The sequence below is a fragment of the Schistocerca serialis genome, chromosome 2 (genome assembly GCF_023864345.2).
Source record: "Schistocerca serialis cubense isolate TAMUIC-IGC-003099 chromosome 2, iqSchSeri2.2, whole genome shotgun sequence".
Lineage (NCBI taxonomy): Eukaryota > Metazoa > Arthropoda > Insecta > Orthoptera > Acrididae > Schistocerca > Schistocerca serialis.
Genome location: NC_064639.1, coordinates 6745324 through 6770415, shown reverse-complemented (window position 1 = coordinate 6770415; position 25092 = coordinate 6745324).

Here is a 25092-nt window from a genome sequence, read left to right as displayed (position 1 = left end):
CTTTGAACCATTCCTGTTACACTAGTTATAGATTCCGATGCTTCACTTCAGGTTTACTTTATCCGTTGGACCTTCTTATTGACGATGAAACACAGATATTGCATCGGAATGAAATAGAAAAGGCACAATGCCGATTTAAGTACAAGAAGACTGACTCTTCTTACTGACTATGTTTTGAACCATTCCTGTGACACTAGTTATAGATTCCGATGCTTCACTCCAGTTTTACTGTATCCCTTGGACCTTCTTATTGACGATGACACACAAAAATTGCATCGGAATTAAATAGAAAAGGCACAATGCCGACTTAAGTACAAGAGGACTGACTCTTCCTACTGTCTATGTTTTGAACCATTCCTGTGACACTAGTTATAGATTCCGGTGCTTCACTCCAGGTTTACTGTTTCCCTTGGACCTTCTTATTGACGATGAAACACAGAAATTGCATCAGAATTAAATAGAAAAGGCACAATGACGACTTAAGTACAAGAAGACTGACGCTTCTTACTGACTATGACTTTGAACCATTCCTGTGACACTAGTTATAGATTCCGATGCTTCACTTCAGGTTTACTTTATCCCTTGGACCTTCTTATTGACGATGAAACACAGATATTGTATCGGAATGAAATAGAAAAGGCACAATGCCGACTTAAGTACAAGAAGACTGACTCTTCTTACTGCTTATGTTTGAACCATCCCTGTGACACTAGTTATAGTTTCCGATGCTTCACTTAAGGTTTACCGTATCCCCAGAGGGATGCAATTTCTGTGTCTCATCGTCTATAGGAAGGTCAGAACCTTCCTATAGACGATGAGACACAGAAATTGCATCCGAATTTAATACAAAAGGCACAGTACCGACTTAAGTACAAGAAGACTGACTCTTCCAACTGTCTATGTTTTGATCCATTCCTGTGACACTAGTTATAGATTCCGATGCCTCACTTCAGGTTTACTGTATCCCTCTCACCTTCTTATTGACGATGAAACACAGAAATAGCATCGGAATTAAATACAAAAGGCACAATGCCGACTTAAGTCCAAGAAGACTGACTCTTCGTACTGACTATGATTTGAACCATTCTCGTAACACTAATTATGGATTCCGATGCTTCACTTCAGGTTTACTGTATCCCTTAAACCTTCTTATTGACGATGAAACACAGAAATTGCATCGGAATTAAATACAAAAGGCACAATGCCGACTTAAGTACAAGAAGACTGACTCTTCTACTGACTATGTTTGAACCAATCCTGTTTCACTAGTTATAGATTCCGATGCTTCACTTCAGGTTTACTGTATACCTTGGACCTTTTAATTGACGATGAAACACAGAAATTGCATCGGAATTAAACACAAAAGGCACAATGCGGACTTAAGTACAAAAAGACTGACTCTTCTTACTGACTATGTTTTGAACCATTCCTGTGACACTAGTTATGGATTCGGATGCTTCACTTCTGGTTTACTATATCCCTCTGACCTTCTTATTGACGATGAAACACAGAAATTGCATCGGAATTAAATAGAAAAGGCACAATGCCGACTTAAGTACAAGACGACTGACTTTTCTTACTGTCTATGTTTTGAACCATTCCTGTGACCCTAGTTATAGATTCCGATGCTTCACTCCAGGTTTACTGTATCCCTTGGACCTTCTTATTGACGATCAAACACAGATATTGCATTGGAATTAAATACAAAAGCCACAATGCCGACTTAAGTACATGACACCGACTCTTCCTACTGACTATGTTTTGAACCATTCCTGTGACACTAGTTATAGATTCCGATGCTTCACTTCAGGTTTACTGTATCCCTTGGACCTTCTTATTGACGATGAAACACAGAAATTGCATCGGAATAAAATACAAAAGGTACAATGTCGACTTAAGTACAAGAAGTCTGACTCTTTTTACTGACTATGATTTGAACCATTCCTGTGACACTAGTTATGGATTCTCATGCTTCACTTCAGGTTTACTGAATCCCTCTGACCTTCTTATTGACGATGAAACACAGAAATTGCATCGGAATTAAATACAAAGGGCAAAATGCCGACTTAAGTACAAGAAGACTGACTCTTCTTACTGCCTATGTTTTAAACCATTCCTGTGACACCAATTATAGATTCCGATGCTACACTCCAGGTGTACTGTATCCCTTGGACCTTCTTATTGACGATGAAAAACAGAAATTGCATTGGAATTAATTACAAAAGGCACAATGCCGACTTAAGGAGAAGAAGACTGACTCTTCTTGCTGACTATGTTTTGAACCATTCCTGTGACACTAGTTATAGATTCCGATGCTTCACTCCAGGTTTACTGTATCCCTTGGACCTTCTTATTGACGATGAAACACAGAAATTGTATCAGAATTAAATACAAAAGGCACAATGCCGACTTAAGTACAAGAAGACTGACTCTTCCTACTGTCTATGTTTTGAACCATTCCTGTGACACTAGTTATAGATTCCGGTTCTTCACTCCAGGTTTACTGTATCCCTTGATTCTTCTTATTGACGATGAAACACAGAAATTGCATCAGAATTAAATAGAAAAGGCACAATGCCGACTTCAGTACAAGAAGACTGACGCTTCTTACTGATTATGTTTTGAACCATTCTTGTGACACTAGTTATAGATTCTGATGCTTCACTTCAGGTTTACTGTATCCCTTAAACCTACTTATTGGCGATGAAACACAGAAATTGCATCGGAATTAAATACAAAAGGCACAATGATGACTTAAGTACAAGAAGACTGACTCTTCGTACTGTCTATGTTTTGAAACGATTCTGTGACACTAGTTATAGATTCCGATGCTTCACTTCAGGTTTACTGGATCCCTCTGACCTTCTTATTGACGATAAAACACAGAAATTGCATCGGAATTAAATACAAAACGCAAAATGCCGAACTAAGTACCCGAAGACTGACTCTTCTTACTGCCTATGTTTTGAACCATTCCTGTGACACTAGTTGTAGATTCCGGTGCTTCACTCCAGGTTTACTGTATCCCTTGGACCTTCTAATTGACGATGAAAAACAGAAATTGCAACGGAATTAAATACAAAAGGCACAACGCCGAATTAAGTACAAGATGACTGACTCTTCTTACTCCCTATGTTTTGAACCATTACTGTGACACTAGTTATAGATTCCGATGCTTCACTTCAGGTTTACTGTATCCCTCTGACCTTCTTATTGACGATGAAACTCAGAAATTGCATCGGAATTAAATAGAAAGGGCACAATGCCGACTTAAGTACAAGAAGACTGACTCTTCTTACTGTCTATGTTTTGAACCATACCCGTGACACTAGTTATAGATTCCGATGCTTCACTCAAGGTTTGCTGTATCCCTTGGACCTTCTTATTGACGATGAAACACAGAAATTGCATCACAATTAAATACAAAAGGCACAATGCCGACTTAAGTACAAGAAGACTGACGCTTCTTACTGATTATGTTTTGAACCATTCCTGTGACACTAGTTATATATTCCGATGCTTCACTTCAGGTTTAATGTATCCCTTAGACCTTCTTATTGACGATGAAACACAGATATTGCATCGGAATGAAATAGAAAAGGCACAATGCCGAGTTAAGTACAAGAAGACTGACTCTTCTTACTGTTTATCTTTGCACCATTCCTGTGTCACTAGTTATACATTCCGATTCTTCAATTCAGGTTTACTGTATCCCTCTGACCTTCTTATTGACTATGAAACACAGAAATTGCATCGGAATTAAAAGCAAAAGGTACAATGCCGACTTAAGTACAAGAAGACTGACTTTTACTACTGTCTATGTTTTGAACCATTCCTGTGACACTAGTTATAGATTCCGATGCTTCACTTCAGGTTTACTGTATCCCTTTGACGTTATTGCCGATGAAACACAGAAATTGCTTCGGAATTAAATACAAAAGGCACAATGCCGACTTAAGGACAAGAACACTGACTCTTCTTACTGACTATGTTTTGAACCAATCCTGTGACACTAGTTATAGATTCCGATGCTTCACTTCAGGTTTACTGTATCCCTTGGACATTCTTATTGACGATGAAACACAGAAATTTCATCGGAATTAAATACAAAAAGGCACAATGCCGACTTAAGTACATGAAGATCGACTCTACTTATTGAGAATGATTTGAACCATTCCTGTTACACTAGTTATAGATTCCGATGCTACACTTCATGTTTACTGTATCCCTTGGACATTCTTATTAACGATGAAACACAGAAATTGCATCGGAATTAAATACAAAAGGCACAATGCCGATTTAAGTACAAGAAGACTGACTCTTCTTACTGCTTATGTTTGAACCATCCCTGTGACACTAGTTATAGTTTCCGATGCTTCACTTAAGGTTTACCGTATCCCCAGAGGGATGCAATTTCTGTGTCTCATCGTCTATAGGAAGGTCAGAACCTTCCTATAGACGATGAGACACAGAAATTGCATCCGAATTTAATACAAAAGGCACAGTACCGACTTAAGTACAAGAAGACTGACTCTTCCAACTGTCTATGTTTTGATCCATTCCTGTGACACTAGTTATAGATTCCGATGCCTCACTTCAGGTTTACTGTATCCCTCTCACCTTCTTATTGACGATGAAACACAGAAATAGCATCGGAATTAAATACAAAAGGCACAATGCCGACTTAAGTCCAAGAAGACTGACTCTTCGTACTGACTATGATTTGAACCATTCTCGTAACACTAATTATGGATTCCGATGCTTCACTTCAGGTTTACTGTATCCCTTAAACCTTCTTATTGACGATGAAACACAGAAATTGCATCGGAATTAAATACAAAAGGCACAATGCCGACTTAAGTACAAGAAGACTGACTCTTCTACTGACTATGTTTGAACCAATCCTGTTTCACTAGTTATAGATTCCGATGCTTCACTTCAGGTTTACTGTATACCTTGGACCTTTTAATTGACGATGAAACACAGAAATTGCATCGGAATTAAACACAAAAGGCACAATGCGGACTTAAGTACAAAAAGACTGACTCTTCTTGCTGTCTATGTTTTGAACCATTCCTGTTACACTAGTTATAGATTCCGATGCTTCACTCCAGGTTTACTATATCCCTCTGACCTTATTGCCGATGAAACACAGAAACTGCATCGGAAATAAATACAAAAGGCACAATGCCGACTTAAGGACAAGAGGACTGAATCTTCTTACTGACTATGCTTTGAACGATTCCTGTGACACTAGTTATAGATTCCGATGCTTCACTTCAGGATTACCGTATCCCTCTGCCCTTCTTATTGACGATGAAACACAGAAATTGCATCGGAATTAAATACAAAAGGCACAATGCCGACTTAAGTACAAGAAGACTGACTCTTCTTACTGACTATGTTTTGAACCATTCCTGTGACACTAGTTATAGATTCCAATGCTTCACTTCAGGTTTACTGTATCTCTCTGACCTTATTATTGACGATGAAAAACAGTAATTGCATCGGAATGAAATACAAAAGGCACAATGCCGACTTAAGTACATGAAGAACGACTCTTGTCATTGACAATTATTTGAACCATTCCTGTGACACTAGTTATAGATTCCGATGCTTCACTGCAGATTTACCGTATCCCTTGGACCTTCTTATTGACGATGAAACACATAGAAATTGCATCGGAATTAAATAGGAAAGGCACAATGCCGACTTAAGTACACGAAGACTGACTCTTCTTACTGTCTATGTTTTGAATCTTTCCTGTGACACTAGTTATAGATTCCGATGCTACACTCCAGGTTTACTGTATCCCTTGGACCTCCTTATTGACGATGAAACACAGAAATTGCATCGGAATTAAATACAAAAGGCACAATGCCGACCTAAGTACACGAAGACTGACTCTTCTTGCTGTCTATGTTTTGAATCTTTCCTGTGACACTAGTTATAGATTCCGATGCTACACTCCAGGTTTACTGTATCCCTTGGACCTCCTCATTGACGATGAAACACAGAAATTGCATCGGAATTAAATACAAAAGGCACAATGCCGACTTAAGTACACGAAGACTGACTCTTCTTACTGACTATGTTTTGAACCATTCTTGTGACACTAGTTATAGTTTCCGATGCTTCACTTCAGGTTTACTGTATCCCTCTGACGTTCTTATTGACGATGAAACACGGATATTGCATCGGAATTAAATAGAAAAGGCACAATGCCGACTTAAGTACAAGAAGACTGACTCTTCTTACAGTCTATGAATTGAACCATTCCTGTGACTCTAGTTATAGATTCCGATGCTTCACTGCAGGTTTACCGTATCCCTTGGACCTTCTTATTGACGATGAAACACAGAAATTGCATCGGAATTAAATAGAAAAGGCATAATGCCGACTTAAGTACAAGAAGACTGACTCTTCTTACTGACTATGACTTGAACCATTCCTGTGACACTAGATATAGATTGCGATGCTTCACTTCAGGTTTGCTGTATCCCTCTGACCTTCTTAATGACGATGAAACACTGAATTTGCATCGGAATTAAATACAAAAGGCACAATGCCGACTTAAGTACAAGAAGACTGACTCTTCGTACTGACTATGTTTGAACCATTCCTGTGTCACTAGTTATAGATTCCGCTGCTTCACTTCAGGTTTACTGTAACCCTCTGACCTTCTTATTGATGAACAAACACAGAAATTGCATCGGAATTAAATACAAAAGGCCCAACGCAGACTTAAGTACAAGAAGACTGACTCTTCTTACAGACTATGTTTTGAACCATTCCTGTGACACTAGTTATAGATTGCGATGGTTCACTTCAGGTTCGCTGTATCCCTCTGACCTTCTTATTGACGATGAAACACAGAATTTGCATCGGAATTAAATACAATAGGCACAATGCCGACTTAAGTACAAGAAGACTGACTCTTCCTACTGTCTATGTTTTGAACCTTTCCTGTGACACTAGTTATAGATTCCGATGCTTCACTTCAGGTTTACTGTATCCCTTGGACCTTCTTATTGACGATGAAACACAGAAATTGCATCGGAATTAAATACAAAAGGCACAATGCCGATTTAAGTACATGAAGACCGACTCTTTCTACTGACTATGTTTTGAGCCATTCCTGTGACACTAGTTATAGATTCCAATGCTTCACTTCAGGTTTACTGTATCCCTTGGACCTTCTTATTGACGATGAAACACAGAAATTGCATCGGAATTAATTACAAAAGGCACAATGCCGACTTAAGTACAAGAAGACTGACGCTTCTTACTGACTATAACTTTGAACCATTCCTGTTACACTAGTTATAGATTCCGATGCTTCACTTCAGGTTTGCTTTATCCCTTGGACCTTCTTATTGACGATGAAACACAGAAATTGCATCGGAATGAAATAGAAAAGGCACAATGCCAACTTAAGTACAAGAAGACTGACTCTTCTTACTGACTATGTTTTGAACCATTCCTGTGACACTAGTTATAGATTCCGATGCTTCACTTCAGGTTTACATTATCCCTCTGACCTTCTTATTGACGATGAAACACAGAAATTGCATCGGAATTAAATAGAACAGGCACAATGCCGACTTAAGTACAAGTAGACTGACTCTTCTTACTGACTATGTTTTGAACCATTCCTGTGACACTAGTTATAGGTTCCGATGCTTCACTCCAGTTTTACTGTATACCTTCGACCTTCGTATTGACGATGACACACAAAAATTGCATCGGAATTAAATAGAAAAGGCACAATGCCAACTTAAGTACAAGAGGACTGACTCTTCCTACTGTCTATGTTTTGAACCATTCCTGTGACACTAGTTATAGATTCCGGTGCTTCACTCCAGGTTTACTGTTTCCCTTGGACCTTCTTATTGACGATGAAACACAGAAATTGCATCAGAATTAAATAGAAAAGGCACAATGACGACATAAGTACAAGAAGACTGACGCTTCTTACTGACTATGACTTTGAACCATTCCTGTGACACTAGTTATAGATTCCGATGCTTCACTTCAGGATTACTTTATCCCTTGGACCTTCTTATTGACGATGAAACACAGATATTGCACCGGAATGAAATAGAAAAGGCACAATGCCGACTTAAGTACTAGAAGACTGACTCTTCTTACTGCTTATGTTTGAACCATTCCTGTGACACTAGTTATAGTTTCCGATGCTTCACTTAAGGTTTACTGTATCCCCAGAGGGATGCAATTTCTGTGTCTCATCGTCTATAGGAAGGTCAGAACTTCCTATAGACGATGAGACACAGAAATTGCATCCGAATTAAATACAAAAGGCACAGTACCGACTTAAGTACAAGAAGACTGACTCTTCCAACTGTCTATGTTTCGATCCATTCCTGTGACACTATTTATAGATTCCGATGCTTCACTTCAGGTTTACTGTATCCCTCTCACCTTCTTACTGACGATGAAACACAGAAATAGCATCGGAATTAAATACAAAAGGCACAATGCCGACTTAAGTACAAGAAGACTGACTCTTCGTACTGACTATGATTTGAACCATTCTCGTAACACTAGTTATGGATTCCGATGCTTCACTTCAGGATTACTGTATCCCTTAAACCTTCTTATTGACGATGAAACACAGAAATTGCATTGGAATTAAATACAAAAGGCACAATGCCGACTTAAGTACAAGAAGACTGACTCTTCAACTGACTATGTTTGAACCAATCCTGTTTCACTAGTTATAGATTCCGATGCTTCACTTCAGGTTTACTGTATACCTTGGACCTTTTAATTGACGATGAAACACAGAAATTGCATCGGGATTAAACACAAAAGGCACAATGCGGACTTAAGTACAAAAAGACTGACTCTTCTTACTGACTATGTTTTGAACCATTCCTGTGACACTGGTTATAGATACCGATGCTTCACTTCAGGTTTACTGTATCCCTTGGACATTCTTATTGACGATGAAACACAGAAATTGCATCGGAATTAAATACAAAAGTGACAATGCCGACTTATGTACAAGAAGACTGTCTCTTTTTACTGACTATGTTTTGAACCATTCCTGTGACACTAGTTATGGATTCGGATGCTTCACTTCTGGTTTACTATATCCCTCTGACCTTCTTATTGACGATGAAACACAGAAATTGCATCGGAATTAAATAGAAAAAGCACAATGCCGACTTAAGTACAAGACGACTGATTTTTCTTACTGCCTATGTTTTGAACCATTCCTGTGACCCTAGTTATAGATTCCGATGCTTCACTTCAGGTTTACTGTATCCCTCTGATCTTCTTATTGACGATGAAACACAGAAATTGCATCAGAATTAAATACAAAAGGCACAATGCCGACTTAAGTACAAGAAGACTGACTCTTCCTACTGTCAATGCTTTGAACCATTCCTGTGACACTAGTTATAGATTCCGATGCTTCACTCCAGGTTTACTGTATCCCTTGGACCTTCTTATTGACGATCAAACACAGAAATTGCATTGGAATTAAATACAAAAGGCACAATGCCGACTTAAGTACATGACACCGACTCTTCCTACTGACTATGTTTTGAACCATTCCTGTGACACTAGTTATAGATTCCGATGCTTCACTTCAGGTTTACTGTATCCCTTGGACCTTCTTATTGACGATGAAACACAGAAATTGCATCGGAATTAAATACAATAGGTACAATGCCGACTTAAGTACAAGAAGACTGACTCTTTTTACTGACTATGATTTGAACCATTCCTGTGACACTACTTATGGATTCTCATGCTTCACTTCAGGTTTACTGTATCCCTCTGACATTCTTATTGACGATGAAACACAGAAATTTCATCGGAATTAAATACAAAGGGCAAAATGCCGACTTAAGTACAAGAAGACTGACTCTTCTTACTGCCTATGTTTTAAACCATTCCTGTGACACCAATTATAGATTCCGATGCTTCACTCCAGTTTTACTGTATCCCTTGGACCTTCTTATTGACGATGAAACACAGAAATTGCATCGGAATTAAATAGAAAAGGCATAATGCCGACTTAAGTACAAGAAGACTGACTCTTCTTACTGACTATGACTTGAACCATTCCTGTGACACTAGATATAGATTGCGATGCTTCACTTCAGGTTTGCTGTATCCCTCTGACCTTCTTAATGACGATGAAACACAGAATTTGCATCGGAATTAAATACAAAAGGCACAATGCCGACTTAAGTACAAGAAGACTGACTCTTCGTACTGACTATGTTTGAACCATTCCTGTGTCACTAGTTATAGATTCCGATGCTTCACTTCAGGTTTACTGTAACCCTCTGACCTTCTTATTGATGAACAAACACAGAAATTGCATCGGAATTAAATACAAAAGGCCCAACGCAGACTTAAGTACAAGAAGACTGACTCTTCTTACAGACTATGTTTTGAACCATTCCTGTGACACTAGTTATAGATTGCGATGGTTCACTTCAGGTTCGCTGTATCCCTCTGACCTTCTTATTGACGATGAAACACAGAATTTGCATCGGAATTAAATACAATAGGCACAATGCCGACTTAAGTACAAGAAGACTGACTCTTCCTACTGTCTATGTTTTGAACCATTCCTGTGACACTAGTTATAGATTCCGATGCTTCACTTCAGGTTTACTGTATCCCTTGGACCTTCTTATTGACGATGAAACACAGAAATTGCATCGGAATTAAATACAAAAGGCACAATGCCGATTTAAGTACATGAAGACCGACTCTTTCTACTGACTATGTTTTGAGCCATTCCTGTGACACTAGTTATAGATTCCAATGCTTCACTTCAGGTTTACTGTATCCCTTGGACCTTCTTATTGACGATGAAACACAGAAATTGCATCGGAATTAATTACAAAAGGCACAATGCCGACTTAAGTACAAGAGACTGACGCTTCTTACTGACTATAACTTTGAACCATTCCTGTTACACTAGTTATCGATTCCGATGCTTCACTTCAGGTTTGCTTTATCCCTTGGACCTTCTTATTGACGATGAAACACAGATATTGCATCGGAATGAAATAGAAAAGGCACAATGCCAACTTAAGTACAAGAAGACTGACTCTTCTTACTGACTATGTTTTGAACCATTCCTGTGACACTAGTTATAGATTCCGATGCTTCACTTCAGGTTTACATTATCCCTCTGACCTTCTTATTGACGATGAAACACAGAAATTGCATCGGAATTAAATAGAACAGGCACAATGCCGACTTAAGTACAAGAAGACTGACTCTTCTTACTGACTATGTTTTGAACCATTCCTGTGACACTAGTTATAGATTCCGATGCTTCACTCCAGTTTTACTGTATACCTTCGACCTTCTTATTGACGATGACACACAAAAATTGCATCGGAATTAAATAGAAAAGGCACAATGCCAACTTAAGTACAAGAGGACTGACTCTTCCTACTGTCTATGTTTTGAACCATTCCTGTGACACTAGTTATAGATTCCGGTGCTTCACTCCAGGTTTACTGTTTCCCTTGGACCTTCTTATTGACGATGAAACACAGAAATTGCATCAGAATTAAATAGAAAAGGCACAATGACGACATAAGTACAAGAAGACTGACGCTTCTTACTGACTATGACTTTGAACCATTCCTGTGACACTAGTTATAGATTCCGATGCTTCACTTCAGGATTACTTTATCCCTTGGACCTTCTTATTGACGATGAAACACAGATATTGCACCGGAATGAAATAGAAAAGGCACAATGCCGACTTAAGTACAAGAAGACTGACTCTTCTTACTGCTTATGTTTGAACCATTCCTGTGACACTAGTTATAGTTTCCGATGCTTCACTTAAGGTTTACTGTATCCCCAGAGGGATGCAATTTCTGTGTCTCATCGTCTATAGGAAGGTCAGAACTTCCTATAGACGATGAGACACAGAAATTGCATCCGAATTAAATACAAAAGGCACAGTACCGACTTAAGTACAAGAAGACTGACTCTTCCAACTGTCTATGTTTCGATCCATTCCTTCGACACTAGTTATAGATTCCGATGCTTCACTTCAGGTTTACTGTATCCCTCTCACCTTCTTATTGACGATGAAACACAGAAATAGCATCGGAATTAAATACAAAAGGCACAATGCCGACTTAAGTACAAGAAGACTGACTCTTCGTACTGACTATGATTTGAACCATTCTCGTAACACTAGTTATGGATTCCGATGCTTCACTTCAGGATTACTGTATCCCTTAAACCTTCTTATTGACGATGAAACACAGAAATTGCATTGGAATTAAATACAAAAGGCACAATGCCGACTTAAGTACAAGAAGACTGACTCTTCAACTGACTATGTTTGAACCAATCCTGTTTCACTAGTTATAGATTCCGATGCTTCACTTCAGGTTTACTGTATACCTTGGACCTTTTAATTGACGATGAAACACAGAAATTGCATCGGGATTAAACACAAAAGGCACAATGCGGACTTAAGTACAAAAAGACTGACTCTTCTTACTGACTATGTTTTGAACCATTCCTGTGACACTGGTTATAGATACCGATGCTTCACTTCAGGTTTACTGTATCCCTTGGACCTTCTTATTGACGATGAAACACAGAAATTGCATCGGAATTAAATAGAAAAGGCACAATGCCGACTTAAGTACAAGACGACTGATTTTTCTTACTGTCTATGTTTTGAACCATTCCTGTGACCCTAGTTATAGATTCCGATGCTTCACTTCAGGTTTACTGTATCCCTCTGATCTTCTTATTGACGATGAAACACAGAAATTGCATCAGAATTAAATACAAAAGGCACAATGCCGACTTAAGTACAAGAAGACTGACTCTTCCTACTGTCAATGCTTTGAACCATTCCTGTGACACTAGTTATAGATTCCGATGCTTCACTCCAGGTTTACTGTATCCCTTGGACCTTCTTATTGACGATCAAACACAGAAATTGCATTGGAATTAAATACAAAAGGCACAATGCCGACTTAAGTACATGACACCGACTCTTCCTACTGACTATGTTTTGAACCATTCCTGTGACACTAGTTATAGATTCCGATGCTTCACTTCAGGTATACTGTATCCCTTGGACCTTCTTATTGACGATGAAACCCAGAAATTGCATCGGAATTAAATACAATAGGTACAATGCCGACTTAAGTACAAGAAGACTGACTCTTTTTACTGACTATGATTTGAACCATTCCTGTGACACTACTTATGGATTCTCATGCTTCACTTCAGGTTTACTGTATCCCTCTGACCTTCTTATTGACGATGAAACACAGAAATTGCATCGGAATTAAATACAAAGGGCAAAATGCCGACTTAAGTACAAGAACACTGACTCTTCTTACTGCCTATGTTTTAAACCATTCCTGTGACACCAATTATAGATTCCGATGCTACACTCCAGGTTTACTGTATCCCTTGGACCTTCTTATTGACGATGAAAAACAGAAATTGCATTGGAATTAATTACAAAAGGCACAATGCCGACTTAAGGAGAAGAAGACTGACTCTTCTTGCTGACTATGTTTTGAACCATTCCTGTGACACTACTTATAGATTCCGATGCTTCACTCCAGTTTTACTGTATCCCTTGGACCTTCTTATTGACGATGACACACAAAAATTGCATCGGAATTAAATAGAAAAGGCACAATGCCAACTTAAGTACAAGAGGACTGACTCTTCCTACTGTCTATGTTTTGAACCATTCCTGTGACACTAGTTATAGATTCCGGTGCTTCACTCCAGGTTTACTGTTTCCCTTGGACCTTCTTATTGACGATGAAACACAGAAATTGCATCAGAATTAAATAGAAAAGGCACAATGACGACTTAAGTACAAGAAGACTGACGCTTCTTACTGACTACGACTTTGAACCATTCCTGTGACACTAGTTATAGATTCCGATGCTTCACTTCCGGATTACTTTCTCCTTGGACCTTCTTATTGACGATGAAACACAGATATTGCACCGGAATGAAATAGAAAAGGCACAATGCCGACTTAAGTACAAGAAGACTGACTCTTCTTACTGCTTATGTTTGAACCATTCCTGTGACACTAGTTATAGTTTCCGATGCTTCACTTAAGGTTTACTGTATCCCCAGAGGGATGCAATTTCTGTGTCTCATCGTCTATAGAAAGGTCAGAACTTCCTATAGACGATGAGACACAGAAATTGCATCCGAATTAAATACAAAAGGCACAGTACCGACTTAAGTACAAGAAGACTGACTCTTCCAACTGTCTATGTTTTGATCCATTCCTGTGACACTAGTTATAGATTCCGATGCTTCACTTCAGGTTTACTGTATCCCTCTCACCTTCTTATTGACGATGAAACACAGAAACAGCATCGGACTTAAATACAAAAGGCACAATGCCGACTTAAGTACAAGAAGACTGACTCTTCGTACTGACTATGATTTGAACCATTCTCGTAACACCAGTTATGGATTCCGATGCTTCACTTCAGGTTTACTGTATCCCTTAAACCTTCTTATTGACGATGAAACACAGAAATTGCATCGGAATTAAATACAAAAGGCACAATGCCGACTTAAGTACAAGAAGACTGACTCTTCTACTGACTATGTTTGAACCAATCCTGTTTCACTAGTTATAGATTCCGATGCTTCACTTCAGGTTTACTGTATACCTTGGACCTTTTAATTGACGATGAAACACAGAAATTGCATCGGAATTAAACACAAAAGGCACAATGCGGACTTAAGTACAAAAAGACTGACTCTTCTTACTGACTATGTTTTGAACCATTCCTGTGACACTGGTTATAGATACCGATGCTTCACTTCAGGTTTACTGTATCCCTCTGACCTTCTTATTGACGATAAAACACAGAAATTGCATCGGAATTAAATACAAAACGCAAAATGCCGAACTAAGTACCCGAAGACTGACTCTTCTGACTGCCTATGTTTTGAACCATTCCTGTGACACTAGTTGTAGATTCCGGTGCTTCACTCCAGGTTTACTGTATCCCTTGGACCTTCTTATTGACGATGAAAAACAGAAATTGCAACGGAATTAAATACAAAAGGCACAACGCCGAATTAAGTACAAGATGACTGACTCTTCTTACTCCCTATGTTTTGAACCATTACTGTGACACTAGTTATAGATTCCGATGCTTCACTTCAGGTTTACTGTATCCCTTTGACGTTATTGCCGATGAAACACAGAAATTGCTTCGGAATTAAATACAAAAGGCACAATGCCGACTTAAGGACAAGAACACTGACTCTTCTTACTGACTATGTTTTGAACCAATCCTGTGACACTAGTTATAGATTCCGATGCTTCACTTCTGGTTTACTGTATCCCTTGGACATTCTTATTGACGATGAAACACAGAAATTTCATCGGAATTAAATACAAAAAGGCACAATGCCGACTTAAGTACATGAAGACCGACTCTACTTTTTGAGAATGATTTGAACCATTCCTGTTACACTAGTTATAGATTCCGATGCTACACTTCATGTTTACTGTATCCCTTGGACATTCTTATTAACGATGAAACACAGAAATTGCATCGGAATTAAATACAAAAGGCACAATGCCAACTTAAGCAAAAGAAGACTGACTCTTCTTACTGACTATGTTTTGCACCATTCCTGTGACACTAGTTATGGATTCCGATGCTTCACCTTAGGTTTACTGTATCCCTCTGACCTTCTTATTGACGAGGAAACTCAGAAATTGCATCGGAATTAAAAGCAAAAGGTACAATGCCGACTTAAGTACAAGAAGACTGACTCTTCCTACTGTCTATGTTTTAAACCATTCCTGTGACACTAGTTATAGATTCCGATGCTTCACTTCAGGTTTACTGTATGCCTCTGACCTTATTGCCGATGAAACACAGAAACTGCATCGGAAATAAATACAAAAGGCACAATGCCGACTTAAGGACAAGAGGACTGAATCTTCTTACTGACAATGCTTTGAACGATTCCTGTGACACTAGTTATAGATTCCGATGCTTCACTTCAGGATTACCGTATCCCTCTGCCCTTCTTATTGACGATGAAACACAGAAATTGCATCGGAATTAAATACAAAAGCCACATTGCCGACTTAAGTACAAGAAGACTGACTCTTCTTACTGACTATGTTTTGAACCATTCCTGTGACACTAGTTATAGATTCCAATGCTTCACTTCAGGTTTACTGTATCTCTCTGACCTTATTATTGACGATGAAAAACTGTAATTGCATCGGAATGAAATACAAAAGGCACAATGCCGACTTAAGTACATGAAGACCGACTCTTGTTATTGACAATTATTTGAACCATTCCTGTGACACTAGTTATAGATTCCGATGCTTCACTTCAGGTTTACTGCATGCCTCTGACGTTCTTATTGACGATGAGACACAGAAATTGCATCGGAATTAAATAGAAAAGGCACAATGCCGACTTAAGTACAAGAAGCCTGACTCTTCTTACTGTCTATGACTTGAACCATTCCTGTGACTCTAGTTATAGATTCCGATGCTTCACTGCAGATTTACCGTATCCCTTGGACCTTCTTATTGACGATGAAACACATAGAAATGGCATCGGAATTAAATAGAAAAGGCACAATGCCGACTTAAGTACACGAAGACTGACTCTTCTTACTGTCTATGTTTTGAATCTTTCCTGTGACACTAGTTATAGATTCCGATGCTACACTCCAGGTTTACTGTATCCCTTGGACCTCCTTATTGACGATGAAACACAGAAATTGCATCGGAATTAAATACAAAAGGCACAATGCCGACTTAAGTACACGAAGACTGACTCTTCTTACTGACTATGTTTTGAACCATTCTTGTGACACTAGTTATAGTTTCCGATGCTTCACTTCAGGTTTACTGTATCCCTCTGACGTTCTTATTGACGATGAAACACGGACATTGCATCGGAATTAAATAGAAAAGGCACAATGCCGACTTAAGTACAAGAAGACTGACTCTTCTTACAGTCTATGAATTGAACCATTCCTGTGACTCTAGTTATAGATTCCGATGCTTCACTGCAGGTTTACCGTATCCCTTGGACCTTCTTATTGACGATGAAACACAGAAATTGCATCGGAATTAAATAGAAAAGGCATAATGCCGACTTAATTACAAGAAGACTGACTCTTCTTACTGACTATGTCTTGAACCATTCCTGTGACACTAGATATAGATTCCGATGCTTCCCTTCAGGTTTACTGTATACCTTGGACCTTCTTATTGACGATGAAACACAGAAATTGCATCGGAATTAAATACAAAAGGCACAATGCCGACTTAGGTACAAGAGGACTGACTCTTCCTACTGTGTATGTTTTGAACCATTCCTGTGACACTAGTTTTGGATTTCGATGCTTCACTTCAGGTTTACTGTATCCCTCTGACCTTCTTATTGACGATGAAAGAAATTGCATCGGAATTAAAAACTAAAGGTACAATGCCGACTTAAGTACAAGAAGACTGACTTTTTCTACTGTCTATGTTTTGAACCATTCCTGTGACACTAGTTATAGATTCCGATGCTTCACTTCAGGTTTACTGTATCCCTCAGACGATATTGCCGATGAAACACAGAAATTGCTTCGGAATTAATTACAAAAGGCACAATGCCGACTTAAGCACAAGAACACTGACTCTTCTTACTGACTATGTTTTGAACCAATCCTGTGACACTAGTTATAGATTCCGATGCTGCACTTCAGGTTTACTGTATCCCTCTGACCTTCTTATTGACAATGAAACACAGTATTTGCTTCGGAATTAAATACAAAAGGCACAATGCCGACTTAAGTACATGAAGACCGACTCTTGTTATTGACAATGATTTGAACCATTCCTGTGACACTAGTTATAGATTCCGATGCTTCACTTCAGGTTTACTGTATCCCTTGGACATTCTTATTGACGATGAAACACAGAAATTGCATCGGAATTAAATACAAAAAGGCACAATGCCGACTAAAGTACATGAAGACCGATTCTACTTATTGAGAATGATTTGAACCATTCCTGTTACACTAGTTATAGATTCCGATGCTTCACTTCAGGTTTACTGTATCCCTTGGACATTCTTGTTAACGATGAAACACAGAAATTGCATCGGAATTAAATACAAAAGGCACAATGCCGACTTAAGTACAAGAAGACTGACTCTTCTTACTGTCTATGTTTTGAACCATTCCTGTGACACTAGTTATAGATTCCGATGCTTCACTCCAGGTTTACTATATCCCTTGGACCTTCTTATTGACGATGAAACATAGAAATTGCAACGGAATTAAATACAAAAGGCACAATGCCGACTTAAGGACAAGAAGACTGACTCTTCTTACTGACTATGTTTTGAACCATTCCTGTGACACTAGTTACAGATTCCGATGCTTCACTTCAGGTTTGCTGTATACCTTGGACCTTCTTATTGACGATGAAACACATAAATTCCATCAGACTTAAATACAAAAGGCACAATGCCGACTTAAGTACAAGAAGACTGACTCTTCCTACTGTCTATGTTTTGAACCATTCCTGTGACACTACTTTTGGACTCCGATGCTTCACTTCAGGTTTACTGTATCCCTCAGACCTTCTTATTGACGATGAAACACAGAAATTGCATCGGAATTAAATACAAAAGGCACAATGCCAACTTAGGTAAAAGAAGACTGACTCTTCCTACTGTCTATGTTTGAACCATTCCTGTGACACTAGTTATAGATTCCGATGCTTCACTTCAGGTTTACTGTATCCCTCTGACCTTATTGCCGATGAAACACAGAAATTGCATCGGAATTAAATAGCAAAGGCACATTTCCGATTTAAGGACAAGAAGACTGACTCTTCTTACTGACTATGTTTTGATCCATTCCTGAGACACTAGTTATAAATTCCGATGCTTCACTTCAGGTTTACTGTATCCCTCTGACATTCTTATTGACGATGAAACACAGAAATTGCATCGGAATTAAATACAAAAGCCACAATGCCGACTTAAGTACAAGAAGACTGACTCTCCTTACTGACCATGTTTTGAACCATTCCTGTGACACTAGTTATAGATTCCGATGTTTCACTTCAGGTTTACTGCATCCCCTGGACCTTCTTATTGACGATGAAACACAGAAATTGCATCGGAATTAAATACAAAAGGCACAATGCCGACTTAAGTACAAGAAGACAGACTCTTCTTACTGTCTATGTTTTGAACCATTCCTGTGATACTAGTTGTTGATTCCGATGCTTCACTTCAGGTTTACTGCATCCCCTGGACCTTCTTATTGACGATGAAACACAGAAATTGCATCGGAATTAAATACAAATGTCACAATGCCGACTTAAGTACAAGAACACTGACTCTTCCTACTGTCTATGCTTTGAACCATTCCGGTGACACTAGTTATAGTTTCTGATGCTTCACTTCAAGTTTACTGTTTCCCTTGTACCTTCTTAATGACGATGAAACACAGAAATTGCATCGGACTTAAATACAAAAGGCACAATGCCGACTTAAGTAAAAGAAGACTGACTCTTCGTACTGTCTATGATTTGAACCATTCCTGTGACACTAGTTATAGATTCCGATGCTTCAATTCAGGTTTATTGTAACCCTCTGACCTTATTGACGATGAAACACAGAACTTGCATCGGAATTAAATACAAAAGGCACAAAACCGACCTAAGTACAATAAGACTGACTCTTCTTACTGTCTATGTTTTGAACCATTCCTGTGACACTAGTTATAGATTCCGATGCTTCACTTCAGGTTTACTGTAACCCTCTGACCTTCTTATTGATGATCAAACACAGATATTGCATCGGAATTAAATACAAAAGGCACAATGCAGACTTATGTACAATAAGACTGACTCTTCTTACTGTCTATGATTTGAACCATTCCTGTGACACTAGTTATAGATTCCGATGCTTCACATCAGATTTACTGTATCCCTATGATCTTCTTATTGACAATGAAACACAGAAATTGCATCGGAATTAAATACAAAAGGCACAATGCTGACTTAAGTACAAGAAGACTGACTCTTCTTACAGTCTATGTTTTGAACCATTCCTGTGACACTAGTTATAGATTCCGGTGCTTCACTCTAGGTTTACTGTTTCCCTTGGACCTTCTTATTGACGATGAAACACAGAAATTGCATCAGAATTAAATAGAAAAGGCACAATGCCGACATAAGTACAAGAAGACTGACGCTTCTTACTGACTATGTTTTTGAACCATTCCTGTGACACTAGTTATAGATTGCGATGCTTCACTTCATGTTTACTGTATTCCTTGGACCTTCTTATTGACGATGAAACACAGATATTGCATCGGAATGAAATAGAAACGGCACAATGCCGACTTAAGTACAAGAAGGCTGCCTCTTTTTACTGTCTATGTTTTGAACCATTTCTGTGACACTAGTTACAGATTGCGATGCTTCACTTCAGGTTTACTGTCTCCCTTGGACCTTCTTATTGACGATGAAACACAGAAATTGCATCGGAATTAAATACAAAAGGCACAATACGTACTTAAGTACAAGAAGACTGACTCTTCTTACTGTCTATGTTTTGAACCATTCCTGTGACACTAGTTATAGATTGCGATGCTTCACTTCAGGCTTACTGTATCCCTTGGACCTTCTTATTGACGATGAAACACAGAAATTGCATCACAATTAAATAGAAAAGGGACAATGCCGACTTAAGTACAAGAAGACTGACGCTTCTTACTGACAATGTTTTTCAACCATTCCTGTGACACTAGCTATAGATTCCGGTGCTTCACTCCAGGTTTACTGTCTCCCTTGGACCATCTTATTGACGATGAAACTCAGAAATTGCATCGGAATTAAATACAAAAGGCACAATGCCGACTTAAGTACAAGAGGACTGACAGTCTTACTGACTATGTTTGAACCATTCCTGTGTGACTAGTTATAGATTCCGATGCTTCACTTCAGGTTTACTGTATCCCTTGGACCTTCTTATTGACGATGAAACACAGAAATTGCATCGGAATTAAATACAAAGGGCAAATTGCCGACTTAAGTACACGAAGACTGACTCTTCTTACTGCCTATGTTTTGAACCATTCCTGTGACACTAGTTATAGATTCCGATGCTACACTCCAAGTTTACTGTATCCCTTGGACCTTCTTATTGACGATGAAAAACAGAAATTGCATCGGAATTAAATACAAAAGGCACAATGCCGACTTAAGGACAAGATGACTGACTCTTCTAACTGTCTATGTTTTGAACCATTCCTGTGACACTAGTTATAGATTCCGATGCTTCACTCCAGGTTTACTGTATCCCTTGGACCTTCTTATTGACGATGAAACACAGAAATTGCCTCGGAATTAAATAGAAAAGGCACAATGCCGACTTAAGTACAAGAGGACTGACTCTTCCTACTGTCAATGTTTTGAACCATTCCTGTGACACTAGTTATAGATTCCGGTGCTTCACTCCAGGTTTACTGTTTCCCTTGGACCTTCTTATTGACGATGAAACACAGAAATTGCATCAGAATTAAATAGAAAAGGAACAATGCCGACTTAAGTAGAAGAAGACTGACTCTTCTTACTGTCTATGTTTTGAACCATTCCTGTAAAACTAGTTATAGATTCCGATGCTTCACTTCAGGTTTACTGTATCCCTATGATCTTCTTATTGACGATGAAACACAGAAATTGCATCGGAATTAAATACAAAAGGCACAATGCTGACTTAAGTACAAGATGACTGACTCTTCTTACAGTCTATGTTTTGAACCATTCCTGTGACACTAGTTATAGATTCCGATGCTTCACTTCAGGCTTACTGTATCCCTTGGACCTTCTTATTGACGATGAAACACAGAAATTGCATCGGAATTAAACACAAAAGGCACAATGCCGACTTAAGTACAAAAAGACTGCCTCTTCTTACTGACTATGCTTTGAACCATTCCTGTGACACTAGTTATAGATTCCGATGCTTCACTTCAGGTTTACTGTATCCCTTGGACCTTCTTATTGACGATGAAACACAGAATTTGCATCGGAATTAAACACAAAAGGCACAATGCCGACTTAAGTACAAAAAGACTGCCACTTCTTACTGACTATGCTTAGAACCATTCCTGTGACACTAGTTATAGATTCCGATGCTTCACTTCAGGTTTACTGTATCCCTTGGACCTTCTTATTGACGATGAAACACAGAAGTTGCATCGGAATTAAATACAAAAGGCACAATGCCGACTTAAGGACAAGAAGACTGACTCTTTTTACTGACTATGTTTTGAACCATTCCTGTGACACTAGTTATAGATTCCGATGCTTCACTTCAGGTTTACTGTATCCCTCTGATCTTCTTATTGACGATGAAACACAGAAATTGCATCGGAATTAAATACAAAAGGCACAATGCCGACTTAAGTACAAGAAGACTGACTCTTCTTACTGTCTATGTTTTGAACCATTTCTGTGACACTAGTTATAGATTCCGATGCTTCACTCCAGGTTTACTGTTTCCCTTGGACCTTCTTATTGACGATGAAACACAGAAATTGCATCAGAATTAAATAGAAAAGGCACAATGCCGACTTAAGTACAAGAAGACTGACGCTTCTTAGTGACTATGTTTTTGAACCATTCCTGTGACACTAGTTATAGATTCCGATGCTTCACTTCAGGTTTACTGTATCCCTTGGACCTTCTTATTGACGATGAAACACAGATATTGCATCGGAATGAAATATAAAAGGCACAATGCCGACTTAAGTACAAGAAGACTGACTCTTCTTACTGTTTATGTTTGAACCATTCCTGTGACACTAGTTATAGATTCCGATGCTTCACTTCAGGTTTACTGTATCGCTCTGACCATCCTATAGACGATGCAACACAGAAATTGCATCCGAATTAAATACAAAAGGCACAATACCGACTTAAGTACAAGAAGACTGACTCTTCCTACTGTCTATGTTTTGAACCATTCCTGTGAAACTAGTTATAGATTCCGATGCTTCACTTCAGGTTTAATGTATCCCTCTGACCTTCTTATTGACGATGATACACAGAAAATGCATCGGAATTATATACAAAAGGCACAATGCCGACTTAAGTACAAGAAGACAGACTCTTCTTACTGACTATGATTTGAACCACTCTCGTGACACTAGTTATAGATTCCGATGCTTCACTTCAGGTTTACTGTATCCCTTAAACCTTCTTATTGACGATGAAACACAGAGATTGCATCGGAATTAAATACAAAAGGCACAATGCCGAGTTATGTACAAGATGACTGACTCTTCTTACTGACTATGTTTGAACCATTCCTGTGTCACTAGTTATAGATTCCGATGCTTCACTTCTGGTTTACTGTATACCTTGGACCTTCTAATTGACGATGAAACACAGAGATTGCATCGGAATTAAATAGAAAAGGCACAATGCTGACTTAAGTACAAGAAGACTGACTCTTCCGACTGTCTATGTTTTCAACCATTCCTGTGACACTAGTTATAGATTCCGATGCTTCACGTCAGGCTTACTGTATCCCTTGGACCTTCTTATTGACGATGAAATACAGAAATTGCATCGGAATTAAACACAAAAGGCACATAGCCGACTTAAGTACAAAAAGACTGACTCCTCTTACTGATTATGCTTTGAACCATTCCTGTGACACTAGTTATAGATTCCGATGCTTCACTTCAGGTTTGCTGTATCCCTTGGACCTTCTTATTGACGATGAAGCACAGAAATTGCATCGGAATTAAATACAAAAGTTACAATGCCGACTTAAGTACAAGAAGACTGACACTTTTTACTGACTATGTTTGAACCATTTCTGTGACACTAGTTATGGATTCGGATGCTTCACTTCTGGTTCACTGTATCCCTCTGACCTTCTTATTGACGAAGAAACACAGAAATTGCATCGGATTTAAATAGAAAAGGCACAATGCCGACTTAAGTACAAGACGACTGACTTTTCTTACTTCCTATGTTTTGAACTATTCCTGTGACACTAGTTATAGATTCCGATGCTTCACTTCAGGTTTACTGTATCCCTCTGATCTTCTTATTGACGATGAAACACAGAAATTGCATCGGAATTAAATACAAAAGGCTCAATGCCGACTTAAGTACAAGAGGACTGATCTTTATTACTGTCTAAGTTTTGAACCATTCCTGTGACACTAGTTATAGATTCCGATGCTTCACTTCAGGTTTACTGTATCCCTCTGACCTTCTTATTGATGTTGAAACACAGAAATTGCATCGGAATTAAATACAAAAGGCACAATGCCGACTTAAGTACAAGAATGCTGCCTCTTTTTACTGTCTATGTTTTGAACCATTTCTGTGACACTAGTTGTAGATTGCGATGCTTCACTTCAGGTTTACTGTCTCCCTTGGACCTTCCTATTGACGATGAAACACAGAAATTGCATCGGAATTAAATACAAAAGGCACAATACCGACTTAAGTACAAGAAGACTGACTCTTCTTACTGTCTATGTTTTGAACCATTCCTGTGACACTAGTTATAGATTCCGATGCTTCGCTTCAGGTTTACTGTATCCCTATGATCTTCTTATTGACGGTGAAACACAGAAATTGCATCGGAATTAAATACAAAAGGCACAATGCTGACTTAAGTACAAGATGACTGACTCTTCTTACTGTCTATGTTTTGAACCATTCCTGTGACACTAGTTATAGATTCCGATGCTTCACTTCAGGCTTACTGTATCCCTTGGACCTTCTTATTGACGATGAAACACAGAAATTGCATCGGAAATATACACAAAAGGCACAATGCCGACTTAAGTACAAAAAGACTGCCTCTTCTTACTGACTCTGCTTTGAACCATTCCTGTGACACTAGTTATAGATTCCGATGCTTCACTTCAGGTTTACTGTATCCCTTAGACCTTCTTATTGACGATGAAACACAGAAATTGCATCGGATTTAAATACAAAAGGCACAATGCCGAATTAAGGACAAGAAGACTGAC